The sequence below is a fragment of the Canis aureus genome, chromosome 23 (assembly GCF_053574225.1).
Source record: "Canis aureus isolate CA01 chromosome 23, VMU_Caureus_v.1.0, whole genome shotgun sequence".
Lineage (NCBI taxonomy): Eukaryota > Metazoa > Chordata > Mammalia > Carnivora > Canidae > Canis > Canis aureus.
The window spans coordinates 12,879,677-12,905,414 of record NC_135633.1 but is presented as its reverse complement, the minus strand read 5'-3'; the positions used below and the strand labels follow the sequence as shown (position 1 = coordinate 12,905,414).

General features: G+C 43.0%; 1 protein-coding gene across 4 annotated transcripts in view; it reads left to right on the top strand.

Annotated features, from left to right (window-relative positions):
• The window catches only part of INSC (INSC spindle orientation adaptor protein), a 119,061-nt gene that overhangs the window by 5,308 nt on the left and 88,015 nt on the right, over window positions 1–25,738 (top strand). The gene's annotated exons all lie outside the window — the stretch shown is intronic.

The window sequence follows — 25,738 nt, the reverse complement described above, 5'->3', positions numbered from 1 at the left end:
AGGCTGAGAGACCAGCACATGCTAAGACAAGAGTGTCGTCTAGTGTGGTAAGATCAGGGAACTTGAGGCAGTCTGACGGGAGTGTGTGGTATGGGGTCATTGGGAGTGATGAGAAGTGAGACGGGAGACATTACAGAGGGCTCTCCGTGGATGTCAGGCCTTGAAGGCTGTGTTAATGTGTTTGGATTTTGTCATGACAGTCATAGGCAGGCACTAGGGGCTTTGAAGCTAGAAGCAGGGGAGGGTCATGGTTGGATATGGGCTCACTCATTCATTCAACAAACGAAGAACCAAGCAATTTGTATGTTGCTTGTTCATTTTTTTTTTTTTTTTAATTTGAGAGAGAGAAAGAGTATGATAGAGCATGAGGAGAGGGGAGGGAAGGGGAGGGGCAGAGGGAGAGGAAGAAGCAGACTCCCCACTGAGCAGGGAGCCCAATGTAGGACTCGATCCCAGACCCTGAGATCATGACCTGGGCCAAAGGCAGACATTTAACCAACTGAGCCACCCAAGGCGCCATGTATGTCACTTTTAATTTGGATACCATATCGAATTAATGGAAAGTTGCAAGGCTGGTGAAAGAAATCCTGCTTTATCCAAATCCCTTAGTCATTTCAGGACGCTTCATTTACTTTATTGTTTTCATTCTCTCTCCAATAATATAAAAAATACCTTATTTTTATTATTTATGCATATCTCGGTTCTCTATAATGTATCTTATTGTTTATTATTATATTCATTGTTTTATGATGTATGCATATATGAATACATATATACAATATTCATTTCTGATGAATTTAAGAGTAAATTAGAGACACGATGCCTCTTCACCCCGAAATGCTTAAGTGTGCATTTCCTAAAAAAAAAGGATATTCTCTTACCACAGTACACTTCTGTCCCGACAGTGGCTTTCCCTTCCTTGCCCCATTCAGGATCCAACCCACAGATTACATTTTGTTGTCTTGTATCCTTGGTGTCCTTACATCTGGAGCAATTCCTCTGCTTTGTCTTTTCCGACCTTCATGTTTTTGACTAGAAGACGCCAGTTATTTTGTTGGCTATCCCTCCATTGGGGCTTACCTGATGGCACTACCTGATTAGCATATGCATTTTTGAGCAGCAATACTACCAAAGTGAAGTGATCATCTTCACAAGCACAGGATGTGGGGACTGTCCCAGTGCTGGTGATGGAAGCCCTCATCTCTTGCTTAAGGTAATGTTCACCAGTTTCTCCATGGTGAAATGACTGTTGTACCCTCTGTAATTACTAAGTAGTTTGTGGAAAGATATTTTGAGATTATGTAAATACTCTCAAACTTTTACCCACTAATTTTATCATCATTGACACTGCTGAATGCATGGTTTCTTCTATGTTTACTAGTTGGCATCCTAGGGTAGTCCAGCTCTTTCCCTTCTCCTTTTCTTTCTCTTTCCACCGCTCCCTTCTTTCATCACTATGAACTAAATTTTTAAAATGTATTCAGTGGGTCCAAATCAATTCATATATTTTATTTTGATCTTCAACTTGCCCCAGATTTGATCAGTGGGAAGCTCCTCTGTGAACTGGCTCCTGTTTCTTCCCTTGTCTCCATGATGCTCTGAGCATTTGCTTACTAGCTACTAATGTTCCGGGCTCATTTTACTTTTTTCTTGCTCTGACCCTGGAACTAGCTGTTTCTCCAAGAAGCCCTGGATCCTTTTAGTGGAGAATGGTATTTGGAAACCAAGATCTGGGGCAATATGTGCTCCTTGCTTTTGGGTGTGCCATTGTTTCTATGCCCTCTTAGCAAACAAAGCTAGGACATATACCTATATAGGACCTATAGGTATATGTCCATATTTATTTTTATGATTAAAAGTACAAGAAATTATTTATATTTTTAGAAAGAAAAAACCCCACAAGGGACTGAAATAGGGAGTAGTAGCATACAGGTACTTTAGATTGAGTGATCAGAGAGGGCCTCTTTGAGGAAGTGAGACGTAACGAAAGGCTGGAGTTTGTTTTAATGACAAGGTCCTCGTCATATATGTTAGATCTCCTTGAACAGCTCTTTCATCCACACAGCTGCGTACGTCGGGAGTGCTGGCAATCCTCCTCAGCACCTCTCTCCCTCCGAGCCTGTGTGTCATCCCTCACCAAGTCTGGTTGATGTTCTCTTGTAAGTATCTCTGAAATTCATCACTTCTGTATGTCCGTCTCCATTAGGATCCCTCGGGTTCAAGGCAGCATTTTCATCTTTGTGCAGTAGCCCCACCAGAGCCTCCTAACTGGTCCAGCTGTGTCCATGCTGGCTCTCTCCAGTTTGTTCACCACACACAGCTAGAGTGCCTTTCAGAACACAACTTGTTCATGTCATTTCCCTCCTTGAAAATACTTCAGTTGCTTCCTGTTGATCTTAAGATAAAGACCGAACACAAAGTCTTGTTTGTCTGACCCTACCACCGTCTCCTACATCCTCCTACCCAGCACCTCCCCTGCTCCTTTCTTCCATACTGGCTTTGTCTCAGTCTCTTGGGCTTGTCAGGCTCCTCCCCTACCATGGACCATTGCATTTGCTGTTCCTTCATATCTTAGAACGCTCTTCCTTCATATCTTCACATACTGAATTCCTACTTATCTCTCAGTTCTTAGCCCAGTTGTCACTTCTGTGACCTCCACAATTCTGTCCAATCCCATTTTTTTAAGGCTTTAAAACTCCACTTACCTCTTTCAAGGGTTTATCACAGTTGTAACTTTAGATTTATTACAATTATCACATGATAATTAATGCCTCTTTTTCCTCTTTGACTATGAGCTCTGTGAGGGCTATTCATTGTTTTATCGTAGCAGTTAGTATGTTACTGACACATGCCACAAATATTTGTTGGACGAATGAATGAATGAAGTTGTATCAGCTGAGCAACCAGATAGATGGTCATGCCATCAGTAGAATAAGAATTCTAAAGAAGTAGATTTGGGGAGGAAGATAATAAGTCATTTTAGGACATAGGGTATTTGAGGTGCCTATCAGCCCCTCCCCCCAAAGATCTTACCATCTTCTGGGCAAACACTTTATATTGTCATTCAGCAGCTTTTTGGAGACTGGTAATCTATGACATCTAATCCCTAGATGATTCTAAAGAGCTCATTGGAGGAGGGAGCTAAGTCATAAGGCATCCTTGAGCTATGGCTTCCCCATCTACCCTGGTTTGTAGAGGATACAGGAGATCCGAGGGGCCTTCAGTGGTCCTGACTTGGCTCCACAGCAGCTGCTTTGATGAAGGATCTTTAGAAACTTATGTAGGCTCCTTGGAGCTGGAGAGTTATTTGTAGGATACATCACATGGGTCAGGAGCTGACACTTTCCTCCCCACCCCTGAGATTGCACTAGACTTAGGCCTACAAGAGCACTCAGAGAGCATGTCTTACTACGCCCAGGGAGCGAGCCATCCTTGCGCTGAGGCCATTAGCACTGGGACAGACAGTCTATTCATCACTGTGGTTCACTGGCTCTTGCATTCCTCACTCACTCATTCAATGATCTACTTTGTCTTCATTTAAGTCACTTACTCCTTTCACCCCTCCTAATACCCAACTGTCCAGCCACAGACAAGAATTTATGTTGGATTTATCACAGGACTCAAGGCTGGTGAATCACCTGCATGCCTCCTCTTCTATATCCTTCTTTCACTTGGTTCTCACAGCCCAGAAGCTCAAGGTGAAGAGACCATTGGGGTGGGGAGATTTCATTGTCCTGTGTGAGGGCCATGTGTGATTGCAGGCTGTTAACAGGAAGAAAGGGAAACCAGAAGCTGCCATGAGGATTGCTCTTCCTATCTCACTTTCTGCTCTTCTAGGGTCCTGCCCTTTTTTCCATTTGAAGAGAGCTAGGAAATAGGCTCCTTGATCATATAGATGGAAGGTGGTAGCTGGGCTCTGCAGAGGTGCTTGGGGCTGAGGTCCAAAGGGGAAAGAGAAACACAGCTCCCTATGAGCTCCACCGTGGAAAAGAGAATGCTTTTGTTTTCTTCTTCATTTTCTAGCAGAGTTGTACTTTTAACCCTGTGGGATTTGCAGACCATCTGGCAGGAGGAGGGAGAAGAGGATTTTAAAATGTGGCATCGGGAACCAGGCAGTAGACTAATCCTGGCCCCACTCCCTCCAGAAGATGCTCTTTCAGTTCTTTAAGTTTGCCGTTTACAAAGAGTCCCTAAGAACGAGTGCTGTCCATCTGTTGTGACATTGGACAGGATTGGAACTGATTAGACACAGGACAATGGCAACCATACAGATAAGAGCATCTTAAAAAAATGCCTGAAGGTGCCAGGGATCTCAGTTACAGACTCATTCACTCGATCCAGTCAACAACTCTCTACCTAATACCTATTCTGTGCCATGCACTGTTCTAGGCACTGGAGATACAGCAGTGAGCAAAACACATGCTCTTGTATAATCTGCTTTCTGGTGTGGGAAGATGGACAGTAAGGAGGTTGACATGCAGTATGCAAATGGTACTGAGCACTATGGAGAAATACATGGAAGGCAAGGGAATCCCAAGGGTGGGAGAGGGTTTATACATCGGTAAGGAGTCAGGGAATTCTTTCTGATAAGCAGATATTTAACCAGAGGACAGGAGGAAGTGGAAGGGCAAACTGTGTGAATATTTGGGGATAGAGCAGTCAAATGGAAGACTAAAGATAAAATCCGTGACATAGGCTTGAGGAGGAACATGAAGGTCCATATGCCTGGAGTGAAATCAAAGCCAAAGAGTTGAAGTCAGTGCAATAATCTGGACGAGGTCATGAAGGGCCTTGTGAGTTATTTGGAGAACTTTGGCTTTTAATCTGGGTGATGGATGGACATTGGAAGGTTTTGAGCAGAGAAATGACATACTCTGGCTGCTACGATGGTGGTTTATTGAGAGTAGGAAGGAAGGCAAGTTAAGAACCTATTGTATTAACGCAGGTGAGAGACGGTGGTGGCCATGACCAAGGTCCACTTACTCATTTATTCCTCCATCCATTTCAGTTTTTATTCCACCAATGCAACATGGCCTCTGGTCTGAGACTTTCCATCACTGTTCATCTGCTCCTTTGTCCTTCCATCATTTGTCCAGCTACCTTTACTACAAGTGAAATCTTTATAAGTCTTTACCTAGTACATGTAGAGCATTATACTAGATGCCAGTTGACAGGGGCATGTTCTTCTGGGACTTGGGCCCCAGTAGGGGGTGCTAGATGCACCCATGGGAGATCACTAGTTAGAAAACCAAGTGGGCCTTGGCAAGCCCAGTATGAATGGTGTCAGCACTTTAGTATTTTGGGTGCCTTGTGGTTTGGGGAGTATGAGTACGCTTCCATGGAGGAATTCAAGATTCAATCTATGTTGAATCTTGATGGGTGGGGACAGCAGATCAGCTCTGAAGAATAGCAAGGAATGTGCCTTGAAGCTTGAACATAAAGGACATAGTGTGTGTGGGGGGGTATAGGGTGGTAATGCCAAAAGAGGTGGGGTGGGGTGGGCTGAAGACAAGGTCTGGGGAGTCATGAGCACCAGGCTAAGAAGTTTAGACTTGAGTTAAGATGGGGCACTTGGGTGACTCAGTGGTTGAGCATCTGCCTTTGGCTCAGGTAGTGATCCCAGGGTCCTGGGATCGAGTTCTGCATCAGGCTTCCTGCAGGGAGCCTGCTTCTTCCTCTGCCTATGTCTCTGCCTCCCTCTGTGTCTCTCATGAATAAATAAATAAAATCTTTTTTTTAAAAAAAGAGATACTGGGGAGATGTAACAGGTTTTCAAAGAGATGATATGAGAGCTATGTTTTAAGGGGTTGAAACTAACACCAGAATGGCAAGAGAGGCTGGAGGCTGGAGGCCAAAAAGAAAAGAATTGCCTTTGAAAGGCAAAGTCTTAGGCTCATGACCCACAGCATCCCTGAGGTTGGAGATACTGTTGCAGTGCTCCCCAGATGCACAGTGGGCAAGGATGAGATGATGTGGGGGCTCTACTGGCCAAGAATAGCAAGGTGAGGTGAGTGGCTGTCCCTGGGACAAACTCAGATGTCTCCTGTAACTCACCTTTAAGCAAAGAACACAGAGAAATCTGAGTTCTGGGCAGAGCAATCTGGAAAATAGTTTGGATCTCATCTGACCTCTAGCCATGAATGACTCTTATAGATATTTCTGGGGAGGGATTGGAGCGTAGGAACATAAGGTTCAGAATAGAAGCTCATCTAACCCACTCCTCTCCCCTTCCAGATGGGGCAATTGGAAGCCCAGAAGGGGCATAAAATGTTCAAGACCATCTAGAGCACACGTGGCAAGAGAAAGGTCAAGCATCTTATTTGAACCCCTGTTGGAGGAATTACTAGATTGAATTATACATTTATATTTTTCTTTCAATGGAAAAGGAAATTCTAAGAAAAAGAAAATTGTTTTATTCATTTACCTCTCTGTCATTTGGCTGAGGCCTGATACAGAGCAGATACCCTGCCCCACCCCATGACCATACTGTCTTCCCTCTTGACCCAGACCAAGAAAGTGTTAGGTGGGCCTCAGAGTGGGCCAGATGTGGGCTCAGGGAGAGCTGCCTGCTGATGGGGTTAGAGCTGGCTCTGGATTCCTCATGCGCTTATGTGACCTGGCCTGGGACAATTTCTAACTCAGTCATACTCAGAGCTCTTGGCAAAGGCCCACTGGGGACCATGGGTGTGAGTGAGTCAGTGGGACAGCAGCCATGCAGATGACTGCTGAGAGGGTAAGGAGACAGGTGTGTGATGGGCCAGGGTGTGCTATGCCTGAGGCCACTGCAGGGGACAAAGTCCTTGCCCAGCTGGAGGTAGAGAGCATCCCTCAGGGGGTTTAGCAGTTCCCACATAGACACCTGGGATACATATTTTGGATGTAAGTCCAGTCCTTGGTCTGGCCTGAGGCTCGGGGTCCAGAGACTTCACTAGACCCACGTATTTGCTTTTCTGTTGTCCTAACCAGCTAAAGGCCACTTCTTTAAGAACATGTCCTCTTTCCAAAGCATGCAGAAGTCTGCAACTCAAAGGCAGGATTACAGATGGAAGGTCCTTTGACATACCCCCATCCCCACATCCAGGATCCTTGTTGGGAGGGCTGAACTGGAGACAATTTTCTGAAGAGTCACAGGGATTTGGGCTATAGCTCCAGCCAGCCCCGGCCCTGTGGTCTGTGTCAGTATTGGATTTGTAATTGATTCTTAAGCTCTTGGTCAACACATTCTGTTTGTCTTGTGCTGTGGAGTCGCAGAGGGTTTCCACGCAGAGGAGAGTGACTTAGACTCATGAGCAAACTGAACTTCTGGATTCAGGAAAATAGGTGCTCAACATCCCCCCCCCCCCCCCCCAGTGAGTACCCTGCGGGAGGTAGTGGTGTTTCCTTCAGATGTCAGGTCATTATATTCTCTCTCCAAGGTAGCATCATAGAGCAGAATGGACCAGCATAGCATCATGGGCCAGTATCAGGACAGAACCTGAGAAAGAAGGAAGAAAGAACTTGAATGCTAGTCTGGGTTCAGCTACAAATTTGCTGTTTATTTGGATAAGTCTTTCACCTTCTCCCGGCCTCGGTTTCCCTTCGCATAAGCTGCAGGATTGGACGAGACAATTCTTGAGGATCTGTCCTCCCATAACATTCCAGGTTTCTTGCTTACATTATGTTAAAAGGGATTTTTTGGTTAGGCCCCAACTTCTAGATTTCTATCTTGGTCCAGGGCTCATTTTTCACTTCGCCTGAAATTCTACTGTTACAGATTCATTCCTTTGGGTCTTTTAAGAGACTCTTACTCCATAGACCATATTGCCTAACCAAATGCCTCTTACATTTATGACGTCATATAGAGATACAAAGCAGCGTCAACTCCATTCTTATGTATCATTAGTCTTACAACAGCTGTGCCAGATAATCAAATATGTATTATTATCTCCAGTTTGCATAAGAGAAAAGAGGTCCAGAGAGGTTAGTAACTTGACAGAGTTGTCAAGGTTAGTTACCGGCAGAGATGAGAGGTGGTTGTTGGTGTCTTGATGGATTGTGTGTTTTTTTTGTGCCACCTTCTGGGTGGTTTGGCAAGGGGTTCTAAGGACTGTATGGGATGGGGGCTGTGGTTTTTATCAGGTGCAGAAGTACCAGGATAAGAGCATGAGTCCCCACATCCCTCTGCCATGTGAGGTTAAAGTGTTCTAAGCCAGGGCAGCCCCTGGCTCAGGCCTGAGGGGTTGTGCTGGCCCCTGTGCCTGGATACCCATAGGCTGGCCAGGGCAAAAAGCAGACCCTCTGCAGCTTTCACACACACACACACACACACACACACACACACACACACACACACACAAATGTAATATTTCCATGTCTCTGATCTTATAAATCATGCTGCAAGGAATGTGGGGTACAGATAGCTCTTTGAGATACTGATTTCATTTTCTTCAGATATATTCTTAGATGTGAGATCACGGGATCATATGGTAGTTCTATTTTTAATTTTCTTGAGGAACCTTCATACTGTTTTCCATAATGGTTGTACCAATTTACACTCCCCCTAGCAGTGTACAAGGGTTCCCTTTTCTCCACATCCTCACCAACACTTGTTATCGCTCGTCTTTTTGTTGCTGTTCTGACAGGTGTGAAGTGATATCTCACTGTGGCTTGATTTGTATTTCCCTGATGATGATTGAGGTTGAACACCTTTCATGTATGTGTTGGTCATTTGTATGTCTTCTTTGAAAAAAACGTCTATTCAAGCCTTTCGTACATTTTTGACTGATTTCTAAATTAATTTTTTTTGCTATTGAGTTGTAGGAGCTCCTTATATATTTTGGGTATTAACCCCTTATCAGATGTACGCTTTGCAAATATTTTTCCCATTCTACCCTTTTCACTCTGTTGACTGTTTCTTTTGCTGTGCAGAAGCTTTTTAGCTTGATGTAGTCCCATTTTGGTTTTTTTTTGTTTTTGTTTTTGGTTTGTTTTTTGCTTCTGTTGCTTATATTTTCTTCTGTTGTTCAACTTTAATATTCCACGTTTGTCTTGATCATGATTGTGGCAACCTCCTTGTCAACAGTCTCATGAGTTGAGGAGTTGGTTCTCATTCTCAGATCCATCAGGCAGGTATGCTTTTCTCAGCTGGTCTGATTTAGATATGGAGCCTCTTTTCTTCACATGGCTAGACAGAAAAACATGGACTGCTGGATGACCAGCCTTCTCAAGTGGGATGTGAGCTTGAGTGGGCTTCCAGGCACATTTTTCACAAAGTCCTGGATAACACTGACTTTCTCTGTTTGTGCAGTATTTTTGCACTGAATGGATGCAGTTAGGGGCCTCTGCTTCATTCTCATTCCGCTCTTCAAATTCCGTCCTCCTCTTGGTATGAACCTTGAACTTAAGAAGGTCACTAATGGCAACCTTGTGAATATGATTCAGAACCACATTGCATGGAGGGAAGAAGAATTTTCCTCCATCTTTGTGCAGCTCACCTCCAAACTCAGGGGCATCACACACACACAAAAATCTTAGAATGGTTTTGAGCAGGTAGGGCTGCCACTACAAATCTTTTTATTCTGACTTGGAATAAGGTTACGATCAGTTTCCAGTTTTTTTTCATCTTGATATTAAGCCATGAAGGGTCTCCAGTGCAAAACCAGAGACGCTTTAAATCTGCCCTTTCCTTTGTTCAAATCAGGAGATGCTTTCAAATCAGTTTTTCCACAACTGGTGATGGGGCAATAGGTGTGGGCTTGCACCCTATTTTCCCTGCAGTGCTGGGAAGCTGTGCCTTTATGTAGGATCGGAGTGCCCTGAGGGTAAGTGGGTGAGATTTGGAATGAAAAGGAGGAGGTAGAAAGGAAGGGGTAAGAGGATGAGAGAGGAGGAAGTCCTTACACCACCATTGCAATCTTTCTCATTGCCCCATTGAGCCCTGAGTGGCTGCCATGTCATTGTCAAGACCAATTTCAAAGAGTTTTTCTCCTATGCTTTCTTCTAGGAGTTTCGGTCTGAAAATTAGTCTTTAATCTATTTTGAATTGATTTTTGTGAGTAGTATAAATTGGGGTCCTCTTTCATTCTTTTACATGTGAATATTTAGTTTTCCCAGCACTGCTTATGGAAGAGATTCTCTTTTCCCCATTGAGTGTTCTTAGCTTCCTGTTAGTTAACCATATACATGGGGAATTATATCTGGGCTCTTGATTTTTCCCACTTGTCTGTGTGTTTTTATGCTTGTCCCATACAGTTTTGAATAGTATAGCTTTATAATATAGTTTGGAATCAGAAAGCTGCTAGTTTTGTTTTTTCTTAAGATTGCTTTTGGGTCATTTGTGATGCCATATGAATTTTAGGCTAGTTTTATCTTTCTGTGAAAAAAAGCTATAAGAATTTTAGTAAGAATTCCATTGGGTCTGTAGATGGCTTTGTGTAGTATGGACATTTTAACAATATTAATTATTCTCATCTATGAACATGGTATGTCATTCCATTTATTTGTGTCTTCTTCAATTTCTTTCATCAGTGTCTTAGAGTTGTCAGTGTACATATTTTTCCTAAGTATTTATTAAATTTATTTGTAAGTTAAATTTAAATTTAACTGGTTAAATTTATTCCTAAGTATTTTGTTCTTTTTGATGCTATTGTAAATGAGATTTTATCTTTATTTTGTTTTTAGATAGTTATTAGTGCATAGAAATGCAACTTTTTTTATATGTTGATTTTTAATCCTGAAACTATACTGAATTCATTCATTAGTTCTAATAGGTTTTTGCTGTATTCTTTAGGGTTTTTTATAAATAACATCATGTCATCTGCCAACAGAGTCCTTTCTACTTCTCCCTATCTGATTTGGATGCCTCTTATGTCCTTTACTTGCCTAATTGCTCTGGCTAGAACTTCTAGTACTATGTTGAATAACAGTGTTGAAAATGGGTGCCCTTGTCTTGTTTTCAACCTTAGACTTTCTTTTTCTTTTTCAGGAATAATCTTGGTTATACATTTCAGATTTAATTCATGAAGTTCTGGGGGAAAAAATCCTGTGGGGATTTGATTGGGATTACATTGTACCTATACATCAGTTTGCAGTACATTGACATTTTCCTATGTATATATATGAAATTCCTCTTCATTTATTTTGGCCTTCTTTAAAATCTTCCAATAATATTAATTTTTTTCTCATCAAGGAACTTGTACATTTTAAGGTTAGTTTGTGTCTACCTTACATGTTTTTGTTGCTCTTGTTAATGTTTTTTCCCCTAAATTTCACTTTACATTTGTGCCAGTGTCTGGGATATACTTGACTTTTGTATATTCATTTATTGCCACTTTCTAAGCCATTTTGCAAATTAAAATAGTTTACTTGTAGATACGTTTGAGTTTTCTATGTTCACAATGAGAGCGACTTGCTAGTTTATGCTACATTTTAATAAAAATTAGAGAATGATGTCATATCTAGGGAAATATGAACCCCTGGAGACTTGGCTTGCCAAGTGGGCTACAGGTTTGTGTTTGGTGGGCCCAGCTCTGTGTAAGGTGTGTGACTGGGTGGGCACAGCCGAGGCCAAATGCAGCCTCCACTCACTCCCTTGGCTGTGTGCTAGTTTGCTTAGGCAGATGTGGCAGCCTTGTGGAGAGTCATATCAACCGTAAATAATGACAGTTTTGTTTCTTTCCATTCGTATACATTTTCTTTCTTTCTATGCTAGCTAAGATCTGTGGTACAATAATGAATAGAAGTTAGTGGGAACTGTGCATTTTTATTTTGCTTTTGGTCTCATAGGAAATGCTTTCAACATGTCGTCATGAAGTATGTCAGTCCTGGTATATTTTTTTCTTGGTAGATGCCCTTTAATCAATTTAGAGAAGGTCTATTATCTTTCTAGTTTACTAAAATGCTTTATTATAAATGGCTGTCCAATTTTATAAAGTTGTTTTTCTTCATCTGTTAAGATGATCATAAGGTTTTTCTTTTTTAGCCTATAAATGTAGTAGGTTTCATTATCTATTTTCTGATGTTAAAACAGCTAAAACATTAGGCTAACACCAACTTGGCCATGGTATATTATCCTTTTCATATACAGCTGGGTTGTTTGATAGTTTGTTTAGTATATTTTCATCTATGTTCATACATGAGACTGCCCTATAAATTTCCTTTCTTGTGTTTGTGCTTAGTTTCTGTATCAAAATTATGTCAGCCTCATAAAATGATTTGAAGTGTATTTTCTTTTTTCTTATTGTCTGGAAAAGTTTGGGTGAGTTTATCTTTTTTTTTTTTAATGATAGAAACTCATCTGTGAACTTCTTTGTGCTTGGTGTTTTCCTTACGGGAAGATTAATTTATTTCATGGTTATAAATCTATTTCTTCCTGAGTCAATCTTGGCTAATGTATTTCACTATAAATTTGTCTAACATTTATGATATCAATGATATTGCAGAATATTCCTGTCCATATAATATTATTCATAATATTCTTTTATCTCTGCTGCATCTGTAGCAATAAATTCCTTTTTATTGCTAATATTGTTTGTGTTTCCTTTATTTTTTTCTGACCTTTCTTCCCTCTGTTCTTCACAGAGGTTTATCTATTTTATCTGTGTCTTCAAAAACTAACTTTAACTCTATTGATCTTTCATTTGTGTTTACATTTTATTTTGTGTCTTCATTGTGTTTTGCTTCATGTTTGCTCCTATTTTAACTATTTTTCTTCTGCTAATTTCTTTGGAATTATTCTCCCCTTCTCTAAAATGTCATATGTTGAAGCACCTGGGTGGCTTAGTAGGTTAAGTGTCCAACTCTTGGTTTTGGCTCAGGTTGCGATCTCATGAGTCCTGAGATTGGAGTCCCAGGTGGGGCTCCACATTCAGAGAAGAGCCTGTTTGAGATTTGTCTCCCTCTGCCCCTCCCCCACATGCATACATACATGCTCTCTCTCTCAAATAAATAAATAAATCGTTGAAAAATGTCATGTTGTGAGAAGTTAAAAATTTTCTAATTTTTATATTTTATTTTCTAGTTTAGTACTGTAATTTTTGCTTTTGATTTTATTTATCTGTATACCATCTGATTTTTATATATGTATTTTCCTAATAATTTGGGTTTGTTTTCTAATCTCTGTTATAATTTCTTCTTTGTCCTCTAATTTATATGTTTAAAATATCCAAATTATGGAGGTATTTATACTGGAGTAGAGATTGCAATCCATAGGATACCAATCATTTGAGATTTGTGGAGGCTTGCTTATGATCTAGTCACTAGTCATTAAAAAAAAAAAAAAAAAAGAACAATTCATGAATCCCTGAAAAGAATGTGTATTCCTGGTAAGTTGAGTGCAGTGTTCTACTTATAAACACTAATCTAACTTGTGTCATTCAAATTTCCTATTTCCTCAATGATAATCTTTCTGCCTGAACTATCAATTAATGACAAAATTGTGTTGGGCTTTCCATCTGTAATTCTGGACTCGTTCATTTCTCCTTGAAATTTTGTCAGTTTTTGCTTTGTATATTTTAAGATTATTGGTGTTATTATCTACATCCTCACTGTTATATCTTCTTGATGGGTCAGTCTTTTTATATTTATCTAATAGTTTTTTTGTTTCCGTAATGGTTATTGTCTTGAAGTTTGTTTTGTATTATATGAATACATTAGCACCAGAAGTCTTTAGGTAAATATTTCTGTGGTATATCTTTTGGAGTCTTTAAGTTGTTTTGGGTCTTTTTGTTTTAGAGTATTGTAGCCAGAACATAGCACATTTTCTCTTCTTTTTCTCTACTTCTCTCTCTCTCTTTCTGTGTGTGTGTGTGTGAGTATAATGCACACTTTATAATCTTTGCTTACAATTAGCTAGTTTAATTCATCTCCCCCTTCCTGTGATTACTATTACTCATTAATACTTGCCCCTCCGAACTTTTTTCTTCTTTTTGATTGCTTTTTTAAATTACTCATTTATTTTTCCCCTCTTAACTTATTTGAATGGTAATATTTACTTTTATTTTTATGTATATTCTTTTAGTTATACATAGATATTATAGCATTTATCATAACCTAATAAGGTAACCCTAGATATTACAGCATTAATCATAACCAATAAGACTAAAGTTAATTTACATCTCTATTTTCCTCTTCCTCAAATAAAAGAAACTTAGAACACTTTAACTTACTTTAGTCATCCCCTTTTGAATTTGCATACAGTATTTTAGATTTATTTTTTTCCCTTACCCCACAAATGAGGTATAATTGTTTCTTATAGTTAAGATTTGTTTGGATTTACTCAAATAGTTACGAGTAAGTGTGCTCATCATCCTTTCTTGTATCTCAGATCTTCCATCTGGCATTATATTCTTTTTGCCTGTAATCAGTCCGTTAGAATTTCCTTGGTGGGATTTTTACCTGAAAACATCTTTATTTCATAATTAGTTTTGAAAGAGAGCTTCTCTGGGTATAGAAATTTAGGACAGTTATTTTCTATAATCAAATATTTTCTCATTATCTGCTAACTTTCATTATTGCTCTTAAGTGGTCACCTGTTGATCTGATTCTCTCCATCTCTCTGTGTCTCTGTCTCTGTCTCTGTCTCTGTCTCTCTTTTGCCTCCTTTGGATGCTTTCAAAATCTTCTGTCTTTGGTATTCTTTAGTCTTATGAGTTTTCTAGGGTGCCTATATATTTTGTATTTTTCCTGCTTGAAATTCATTGGCATTCCTGGATTTGAAAGTTGTTTTGTCAGGGCACCTGAGGTTGAGTGCCTGCTCAGGTCATGATCCTGAGGTCCTGGGATCGAGTTCTGCATCAGGTTCCCGAAAGGGAGCCTGCCTCTACCTCTGTCTATGTCTCTGCCTTTCTGTGTCTCTCATGAATAAATAAATAAAATCTTTTAAAAAAGGAAGTTGTTCTGTCTTTCAAAATTTCTGGGAAAAATCTCAGCCACTGTTTCTTTGAATATCATTTTTTCCCCTCTTCTTTTTCTTATCTCCCTTTGGAAATCTGATTAAACACTCTGTAGAGTACTTTACTCTTTATTCCTTAGCTTTATTTCTCTCACGTTTGCTCTCCCTTTGTCTTTCTGAGCTGTATTTTGGATCATTTCTTTTTGTCTTATCTTTACACTAATTCATTCTTTAGCTGTGATTAATCTGTCCAATGAGTTTTTCATTTTAATTATTACATTTTTTAATTTATAGAAGTTCCGTCTCAAATCTGGTTCTTTCTCAAATCTGCTTGGTCATATTTTATAGCCCTTGTTCCTTGGAAATATTTCCAAGGCTCTCTTTTATTTCTTGAAGCTAAATTCTCTAATTGAGTACCCCCCCCCCCCGCCAGATAGTGTGAATTCAGGCCACAAACTTATATGAAGGCCATATTGTGGTTATTAATTCTTGAGAGAGATTTTACTTCCCTTTACCCAGTGCCAGAGTTGGGACACTTTTCTTCTGTATGGAAGATTATTTCTCATTTACCATTAACATTGAGCTTCTGGTCTTTTGGACTCCTATTTGATTCTTTCTTTCCCTTATCTCTAGGCTTTCTGCCTCATTTTCCCTAACCCATACACATGTGAAATGGAAGCTTAAGGAACACAGCAGCAGATGTTCTCAGGGCAAAAATTCCCTTCGGTTCTTGCTCATTATCCCTGGTTCCTGCTTTTGCTTTCCTGCTGGCCTCTCCAGATTTCTAATCTTTTTGCCAGCTCAGTGACGCGTTTTACAAACATCAAGAACATCTTTAGCAGTCCTTTCCAATTCTTCCTATGGAGAAGTATTTCAGAATATGTGGTCCACCATATTGCCAAACACATAATTCCTGTGTGAACTTTCTCTCTAAGAAGGGGACTCAACTGTCGCCTAAAATCCAGGCACTAAAAAACAGTGGCATAGTATGAAGTTCCCTAAAGACAGGGTGTCATCTTTCTATTCACTTAACTTACTAGCTGTGTACTTGGCAAACTATTGAATGTCTCTGGGTCTTCATTTCCACATCTTTAAAATGGGGATAAGAGTAGTACTGATTATTTTGGATTTTTTGAGAAATAAATGAATTTATTTACGCAAAGCACTTAGAAGAGTGCTTGGCACATAGTTAAGTGCCCAATACTATATATTTCATTGAATTTAAGATGCTATAGATTGTAAGATGCCCTGTTACTTCATAAAAGAGAAAATATGCTTTCAATTAAACTGTGACACAATGCCAAGATGCCATTGACTGAGGCGTGCATCCCAATTTCAGATGTTAATATACAAAAAAAAAAAGCATCTGAAAATGACCTGAGTATAATAAAATTTAGCTGTTACTGTGCATGGGTACCTATGAGCAGAGAAAGCAGTGGTTGAAACAATTTTAGTCTCAGAATTGAGGGGACTTTAAATGTTTCTAGTTACTTATTCCATCCTACTCTCAACTACTGGCCTCTGGCTGTATTGTGCATGAACTAGAGTCAGTGTCCAGGGCCAATGGTCAAACACAATATTTTACCATCTCTTCCAAGGCTGAGGAAGAAGGGAAAAGGAACTTCTATTTGCCGAGAGACTTCTGTGTCTAACACACTTACAGATGCCTTAAGAGACTTCTGTGTCTAACACACAGATGCCTTAAGTATAGCATTTACTTTAGTCTTCATAATTAGGTTAATTCAGATTAGTTGCTATAACAAACAACCCCCAAATATTAGTGGCTTAGCACATTATGTGTATTTCTTACTTACCCTCCAGATTGATGTGAGTTGGGTGGCTCTACTCCAAACTGTTGACTCATCTTCTTCCATCTTTTGGCCTTGCTGTCTTGTGGCTTTCCAGTTGCTCTGGCATCACTCAACAGACAGATAGGGAAAGAGAGAGGGACATGGAGAAAACATATCTTCTATTACAATATCATTTAAAACTGTTCAAGACCTCACACTTTTATTGATTCCTAGGGAACTTTTTAGAAGGAGAAATTACTATAGGTTAGAGTGGTTGGAGAAGGCTTCTCAGATGATGTGGGATTAGGACTGAGATCTGAAATGTTGGTATTACCTAGAGATTGAAAAAGAATTGAGGAGATTTTGGTCTGGACGTGTTGGGGTGCTATGACCAATGCATACCATTATGGAAGAGCAAGAAGTTTTTGGAGAACCATGGAATCCCCTGTTGGGTAATAACTAATATTTATTGAGCTCTTACTCTGAACTAGACACCATGTGGTGCACTGTTTGGATGCTACTGTGACATGCGGCAAACCAGGCATAAATGAGCCCTGATAAGACAGCATTCTGTGAATGGGCTGTTTTTGTTTTTGTTTTTTTTTTTAATGTCTGACTCATCCGATGCCCCAGATTGTACACTTCTCTCCCCTATGTCTTCTTTCCCAAGGGTATATAGACCCCCTCAACCTGGGGCCTCATCATGACTCAGAGAGGGAAACAGCTTGCCCAGTGTAACCTCTAAGCGTGATTTATGAAACAGGATGTATCCAAATTTTCACCACGCTGGAGCTATTCAATTTTCTCTAATGGCTTTTATCTGAGAGTTATGTCTGTTCGTGGCAGTCACGACCAGTAAGTCATTAGCTTAAAGTATACTGATTGTTAATTTTAGCACCCTGGGATCTGGGCCCAGCGAGGGAGGGCTCTTGCTTTTGCAAATCAGAGCTAAGGAACTTTTGAGCAGTTGGCTAACATTCACATCAGGAAAAGTTAGAAAGTAAGAAGGGATAATTAAAAAGTTAAAGAGTACAAAGCAGTTGACTAGCTGGATATAGTTCAGGAGGCTGTAAAATGGCCTCCATCTGGCTGCTCCCCTACTGCGAGGTACTTGTCCTCACCAGAAGACAAACAGAACCAGTCTTATCTTGAGTATCCTTGCGTGCCATGTACTTCACGCATGTGATCTCACTGATCCACGCAGTAGTGCCAGGAGGATGCCATTACTTGTTATCCTTATTATATACCCCACTTTACAGATAAGGACACTTAATGCCCCTGATCACACAGCTAATCACAGACTCTGAATCTGCATTTTTAAGCAACAGAGATCCGGATGGGAGTGCCCCAAAGGTCCAGCCTAGCATCTCTCAGGGCCTACACTCTGTCTAAGGTCCCGGACGTCTGGGTTGCTAGTTGCTCACTTCTGACCTTGAGAAAATCAGTAGCTCAGTGCCAGCTCCCAGATGCCAGCTACTACAGTTTCCTTGTGGGTTCAGGGCTGGATGTTCCTTTGACACCCAGCTGGGGTGTCAAAGCCCTGGAGCCAGGAAGAGCCCACCCTGGGGTGGAAGATGGGGGCAGCATGGCTTTCCTGCCTCCAGGAATTTGGCCTTTCTTCTGGACTGTCATACGCGCTCCTTCAGGAGAGGCTGCTGGGGGGGTTGTCTTTGACAAGTTGGAGCCATTTAGAGGCTGGGTGGTCTTACTGCTCAGGGACTGGGGCCCGTGGGCCTCCGCAGGGAGAGCTTGACTCTGGCTCCTTTCACTCAGACCTTGGGGGACTCATGGGCAATCTGTGCATCAGCCTGCCTGTCTCATTCTGAGACTGAGCTGAATTAGACTAGGAATCCCTGCAATTTCTCTCTCCACCATTCATTCCTCTGTGTTGATCATCATAGCAAAAGAGAAAGGATGAGCAACTCTCCCAGTTTTATAGACTGGGGCCTGCTGAAACCATTGATTCCCTAGGGTAAATCACTCTGAGCCTCGGTGGGTCTCTCAGGGCACTAACCACACAAAGCCTTCTTTGGATTTCCCATGGGGAAGCTTATGGCAGTGAGGAAACCTGGATGCGGGTCTCAGATTGTAGCTCAGCTTGCTGCGTGACCTCAGGCAGATCTCTTCCCCTCTCTGAACGTGTCTCTCCATCTGCGCATGTTAATCTCTCTGTGCTTTAGTTTCCTCATCTGAAAAATGGGGATAGCAAGATTATTTCGAGGACGAAGTTTAAAGCATTGACCACAGTGCCTAACACATAGTTAGCACCCTAAATATTTCTCCCTCTTCTTCTCCTACTCATCAGGATTGTTATCATTATGGTTTTCATTACGAGGCAAGCATCTCTAAGGCCTCCTACTAATTCTAATACTCTAGCATTACGATGTGAGCTCCTTTGGGAAGGCGGCCTTGCTTGTGGCTGGAGGCTGTAGTCTTACCCCTGACTATTTGTGCAGGTGGGATTCTTGTTACCTTTCAGGTAAAGCCTCGAAGGCAGGTGTATCCGGTTAATCAGGGGGAGGCTTGGGGCCTTGCCTGTGGTTTGTTGAAATGGTTCTGGCTCTGGAATCGAGGAGCAGGGATGAGGTCTGGGGGGCCCCTACCCCTGCCCAGCCAGGATTTTCAGGGCTCCAGGGGCAAACCCAGCTCTGGGAGCCCTGTGGTCTATTCCACCCACTTGCTGGACTCTGGTGCCCAACAGCTAGCTGTAAAGGGTCACTCGGGCTTCCTCTAGAGAGTCGCTCCGTCTGTATTTCATGAGGCCCCATCCATTCGGTAGAGCTGGGAGACAGCTTGCTTAGTTTCTTGTGCCTCTCCTGGGAATGAAGGTTCTTGAAGAATCTGATGGCTGCAGAATGCTGACCACCCCGGCTAGCAGTACTGCAATGTCTCCATGACTATTGGCGTCCTCCCACAGATCGACAGTGGGGGCAAGGAGGGAAGCCCATTGTTGTCACCTCCCAAAGCTTATTGCAGTCACCTTCCTTTCTACCCCAAGGCCCCATGGCTCCAATCTCAGGGCTTTTGTGCTCCCCTTGGGAGTTGCATCTATCTCTTAAATGGACCCCTGCTGCTGGCCTTACTCCCTGGAGTCCATCCACTTTACTGGTCACCATGCGAGCTGAAATTCCATTCCAGTCGTTTCAGTCCCCTATCAAACAAACTTCAAAGGCTCCCTGTCATCCACAGGATAGAGTCCAAAGAATCAGTTCCTTTCATGTGCAGGACCACAGAGGTACCTTCCCTCCAGCCCCCTGGGAGAGGCCTGGGTCCCCGATTACTCGCTTCATTTTCTGGTCTTTTTGCCCCCACTCACAATGCTCTCCTGGCACTGAATGTCCTCGTCCCATCCTCACTTGGCAAAATCCCACCCTGCATTTAAGACCCAGCTCAGGGGATCCCTGGGTGGCGCAGCGGTTTGGCGCCTGCCTTCGGCCTAGGGCGCGATCCTGGAGACCCGGGATCGAATCCCACATCGGGCTCCCAGTGCATGGAGCCTGCTTCTCCCTCTGCCTGTGTCTCTGCCTCTCTCTCTCTGTGACTATCATAAATAAATAAAAATTTAAAAAAAAAAAAAAAAAAAAAAGACCCAGCTCAGATGTCGTCTTCTCTGAGAAGTCTGGTCTGCTTCCCCAGCTGCAAGTAGTCACTCCTTTTTCTGCATTCCCACGCCACTGGGATAGTTTCCTCTAAACTCCACCCCGAGCCTGGAGTGCTCCGCAGCCTTCTAGAAACACTTGCAGTTCCTTAATCTTCCCATGCTCTTCCCCTCTGCCCCCAGCTCTTCTCTTTGCCACGTCGCCCTTTCCTCTGTTTCCAAATTCCTCTAGCAAGGGTCAGTTTTGGGGTCATGACCTGAGAAACTTGCCATGACTGTTTCTCCCCACCTTCCATTCCCTTCTAGTACTTCTGGGAAGCCCTCTGGACCTCCCTCAGCATCCTCTTGGCTTTTTTTTTTTTTTTTTTTTTTTTTTTTACAGTGTTTGCAGTTGTCATGCAACTATCTATTGTCTGTCTGTCTGTCCGTCTGGAAGTACATGCCTAGCAGAGCACGGAGCTGGGGGTGGGGGGGAGCCTGCCCAGCCAGGACTCTAGAGACTCAGGAGAGATGGGTGGCTTTGTCTCGGTGGGTGTTGGGATTCTGAGCCCTTTCCCTGCAGGAAAGGCCCTCCCACAGCGCTCGCAACTGGGAGTACTCATCACAACAGAAGAGGCACTTGTCTCTCTCTGGTTTACCAGCGAGGAAGCCGGGGTTCCTTTGGGAAGAACCCACCCAGTCAGTCAATCTGATCGATCTGGTCTTTGTGCACCAGACACCTGTCAGGTGGAGGGTGGGGGATACAGTGGGGCAGGATAGGCCTCTTGTCCCTGCCCCCGGGAACCTCAAGGGAGAAAACGTTAAGCTGCTAATTTCGGTTAATTGTTTAATTGCAATTGTGATAAATTCTAGGGAGGAGGAACAATGAGGGGGTAGGGAATCACATAATGAGGGACTTGACTGAACCCCCAGGTCTCATTCCTCTGCCACCCAGTCCCCCAGTGCCTCCTCCCGGTGCCTTAACTGCTTAACTGCTAACCATGACATTCACTGTCCGGCCCTGCTGGCAGCCCTAATGGGTTCTGCAGATTAAATAATCCCAGCCCAGCCTCGAGCCATCCTGGGGTTGGCCCATTAGACCATGGCAGGAGCCGCCCGGGTCCTTGTTCTAATTGAATAATTTACTGTAAATCGCCTGCCATTTCCTTCTGTGCCCAGGCTGGCTTGTTAGCCAAACGGAGGTGAGCAAGGGCGGCCTGTAATAGGAGGCGGGAGCCGAAATGAGCTGTCCAAATGAGCGCTTGTCACAGAGGGCATTGAATTAAATCAGAGACACTTAAGGCTTCGGGTCTGTCTTGTGACCCAGCCTCTCCTGGTGGGGGAGGCATAGCCGAGAGCCCCACAGGACCAAGGCCGCGGCCTCCAGGTGAGCTTTCCCATAAGTTAGGAAGGGCCTTGGGTGGGGTTGGGGGGTGAGGATGCAAGTGATGGAGTTTCCTCTTTCTTGCTCACTCCTGCCTTTGTCCTTTCCACCTCCCTCGTGGGCAGGGCAGCCCCTCTGCCCTGAGATACATTTCTCAAGCCCTCCTTCCACGAGGAAGAAGACTTCCTCTTTGAGGCTACCATGTGCCAAATACACGAATCTTTTCTTTCGATCTATTAGGGGCTTTTGCAAGTGATCACATTTAATCCTCATGAAGAAGCTCCTAGGAGGCAGGCATGATTCATGGGGGTTTGTGATTTTCTCATTCATGGGGGTTTGTGATTTTCTCAAGGTCACGTACCAATCTAGTACAGAATCAGGATTTGAATCCAGATCCATCAGACCCCAAAATTCAAATTCTTGCAACACCATTGAGGACAGACAATGGGGAGCAAAGAGATTACCTTGAATCCAATTTCCTGACATGCTGTATAGCGTTGGAGGCATTGTGCTTGGAACCTCTGCTCAATAGGATGAATCCAGCCTAGGGCTTAGGAACGTGTCTGTCGGGGCAGCAGGCTGTGGGGGCTTCCCTGACGGCTGCATGTTTGAAACAGGTCTCCCTGTAAAGCTAGTGATGGCTTTAGGCTTTGGCTGGGACTGTTTCATCCCCTGATTCCTTTAGGGCCCACAGCTGTCCACATGACTCTCACAAAAGGAACCAAGAAACGAGGAACCGGAAGAGACATGCCCACTCTCTGTGCCCTTCTTCCTTCCACCGTTTGAGTGCATTGTTGGCAATCTGCTTCATTTTTCCAAGGACTATTCTTCTGTCCTCTGGCTGTGTCATGGAGGGCCAGCACCAGATGAAGATGGAGGACTCCCAGTCCGGGGGCAGTGGGAGGCATTGGTGAGAACGAAGAGAGCTGGCTGGCTCTGAGGGCTGGGGGCTGAGGGTGCTTGACACCATGGAATGGAGTCGGGCCTCCTGTTAGCAAATGCAGGACGTGTGCCACTTATTTGTTGCCATCATCCTCTCCATCTGCTCCAGCACCTCCCCTCCAAATCCTAAAGCCTGGATCCTAGTCCTCTATCACCTGTACAGCAGTGTGATTTTGAGCAATGCACACACGTCCACTGAATTTCAGAGTTTCATCAGTACAGGGGGATGATGATAGTAGTAAATGAATTAATACTCTATGAAGCATTTAGGATAGTGCTTGGCCTCTGGTACACATTCAATAAATATTATTATTATTGACATTTTATAAATATCAGTTGGGTTAAACTCTTGGTACTTCCGATCTCACCTTCCAGATAGTCTCTCTTACCTGTTCTTCACCCCCAGCAAATATGAGCTATGGCTCCTCTGAGAGCTAATCTGATTCACAATTCTGGCTTCGACCATGCAGGTCATCATGTAAGATACTGGGCCCAGTCCCATATTGAGCAAGTTGTGCTTTCAGGCATCAAGGAGCCTTGTCCCACTGGGAGAAAGAGGCAGGCATAAATTATACAGTCTGTAAACAGGGCAGCGATACAGATGCAGCCCAAATGTCCCTCAAAGGCTTCCTCAGCCCTTGGGAAAACATGCAATCACAGGAAACAAGGTTTTGTTTGCTGGATGGCTCCACTGGCATAACTGCTGGGAGGCTGTGGGTGAAATCGATGAACAAGGACACCTCACCAGGGCATTTTAATGAAATCAAGATATATCAGGTTTATTGTCCCATTCCCCTCTGCTAGGGGCCCAGTGGTCCCTAATGAAAAGGAAGCAGATTATCTGGGCATAACGTGTTCCTACTGTGCTCTGGCTGGCTTCCGTCTGAAGGGCTCAACAGATCAGCAATTAGGAATCTGTTCTAGAATTTCATGGTCATCAGGCTGTTTCTAGAAAACATAGGTAGCTCTTTTCTAAGAGCTACTTCTTAGAAATTCAGATCATTCTCTTGCATCCAGGCTTCTGCTCATGAGAACTCTCGCCTTGTCTGGGTGCATCAGATATGACTTGATCAGATCCAAAGGTCCTCCAAGACCAAGGACTTGCTTCACCTCCTCACAGAACCCTAACTGGATCACGCTTTTGAAGGGCCTTGGAGTTCCCTACTCTCTCCGTGTCCTCGCCTGCCATGAGCTTGAATTCCCTCTTCGCTGTTTTTGCTCTGCATCCCTTTCTTCTTTATGAAGGAGATGGAGGTAAAATAAGATCTGCTTGCCCACTGCTATCTGATGACATCACTGCATCCACTCTGAGAAGTTGGTATTTCCCTTTGGGGTTCTATAATCAAACATTTCAGAAAAGGGACAGTTATACCTCTTTTTGTTGTTTCTAGCTTTCTCTTTTGTGCCATCCTTTTCAGGCTGCTGACTCACTGGGTTCCAAGAATATACTTTATCAATCATGATAATAACACTAGAAATAACAATGGCGATATTGCTGCTGCTGCTGAGGACTCGTCGAGCACTCTCAAAGCTTTATATGCTTTGTCTCATTTTTGGCATCTCCCTCGGCACAGCAGACCACGGGGCTGCGTGCACAGTAGACTCTCGGGGACTGAGAATAACAAAGGCTACTATCTATCGAGCTCTCACCCTGGCCTGACACTTGCACATGCCTTATCTCAGGTCACTGCTATCAGAGCAATACAATAGAGAGTGTTATTCTCAGTTACAGATAGAGAATTGGGTCTCAGCATAAAGGTTTTAAAAACGTATTCCACTCCTCTTTTCAACAGACACATGGAGGGCTGCCTACATGGCTGGCCCTTGGCTCAGAGATAGGAGCACAAAGGGTCCCTGCCCTTAAGGGGGTCATAGGGTGGTGGGCCCTACAGCCCCGGAAACAGGCAGTGGCCGTCAGTCTCTGGAATTACATAATGCCCTAGTTTATTCTGAGCTCCTGGCTCCCATACTTTCCAGATCGACTGTCTTATTCTTTATTCCAAGCCTCATAAAGGGCACTTTATGTCCAGCGATATCACTGTTAATTAGAGTCCTCCTCCGTTCTTTTCTCATAAGGGTCATTTGTAATCATGGAGGAAGAGTTTAGTTTTTCTGGACTGATCTTACCCTTCTTAGCTGTTATCTTCCCACAAGTTCATACTTGTGTTTTTTATGAAAGTCTTGACAATCTGCGGTCCTCAAGCTCAGGGCCTGCCAGGTGATGGCCGGTCCTCTCCTGTGTTCCTCTACCCAGGCAAAAGTGATAGAATGTCCCTTTTCCTCAGGGAGGGCTTCCACACTGGCTTGGAGGAGGAGGTGGCAGAGAGGGAGGATCGAAGAGGGGACAGGTGACAGGAGGAGTCAAACAGGTGGGCAGGAGGAAGGACACTCTCGTCTTGGTCCAATCTGTGAGGCACAGACAAGCCAGGTGGGTCCTCAGTGCAGAGACTGGAAGCCCCTAGAACCTGGTTTACCTTTATCAGATAGGCTGCTTTTGTCTGTCTGTCCACTAACAAAATGATCATTTTAAACAACAAGAACTTTATTATCTTACATAATAGATAGGCCTAAGAGAGGGGGGACAGACTCCAGGGTTCATTGATTCGGTGGCTTCATGATCAAGGAACACAGATTTATTATTCTCTAAGTGCCAGCTTTATTCTCCCAGCTGGGTCCCCATTTGATTGCAAGATGGTCTCCAGCAGCCATGAAGTGACGTACTTCCATGTTCGGGTCCAATGGGAGAGATACTGTCTCCTTGTGGTTTGCAGTTAGGAGAAAGAAAACTTTTTTTGGAAGCAATCCTGTCATGGCTCATTGGTCTGAATTGAGTCCCATGCCTATTCCTGAACCAGTTACTAGCAGTTTGGGTGAAATGATATCATCTGAAGTGCAATGGATTTGGGGAAGCAACCACCATGCTCATTACAGAGTCACATTTCCCGGGGATAATCAAAGTGAATAACCCAGGGCTGTGATGGTTATAGAGAATGAGCATGTAGAGTTTCCAGATTTAGCAAATAATACATGATGCCCAGTTAAATGTGAATTCCAGATAAACCATAGATACTTTTGAAGTATAAGTACGTTCCATGCAATAATTGCTGGTCTGCATGTCCCAGTGTTGGGGTCAAGGCAAGATGGGTCAGGCAAATGCCTGATAATGGGAGATAAAA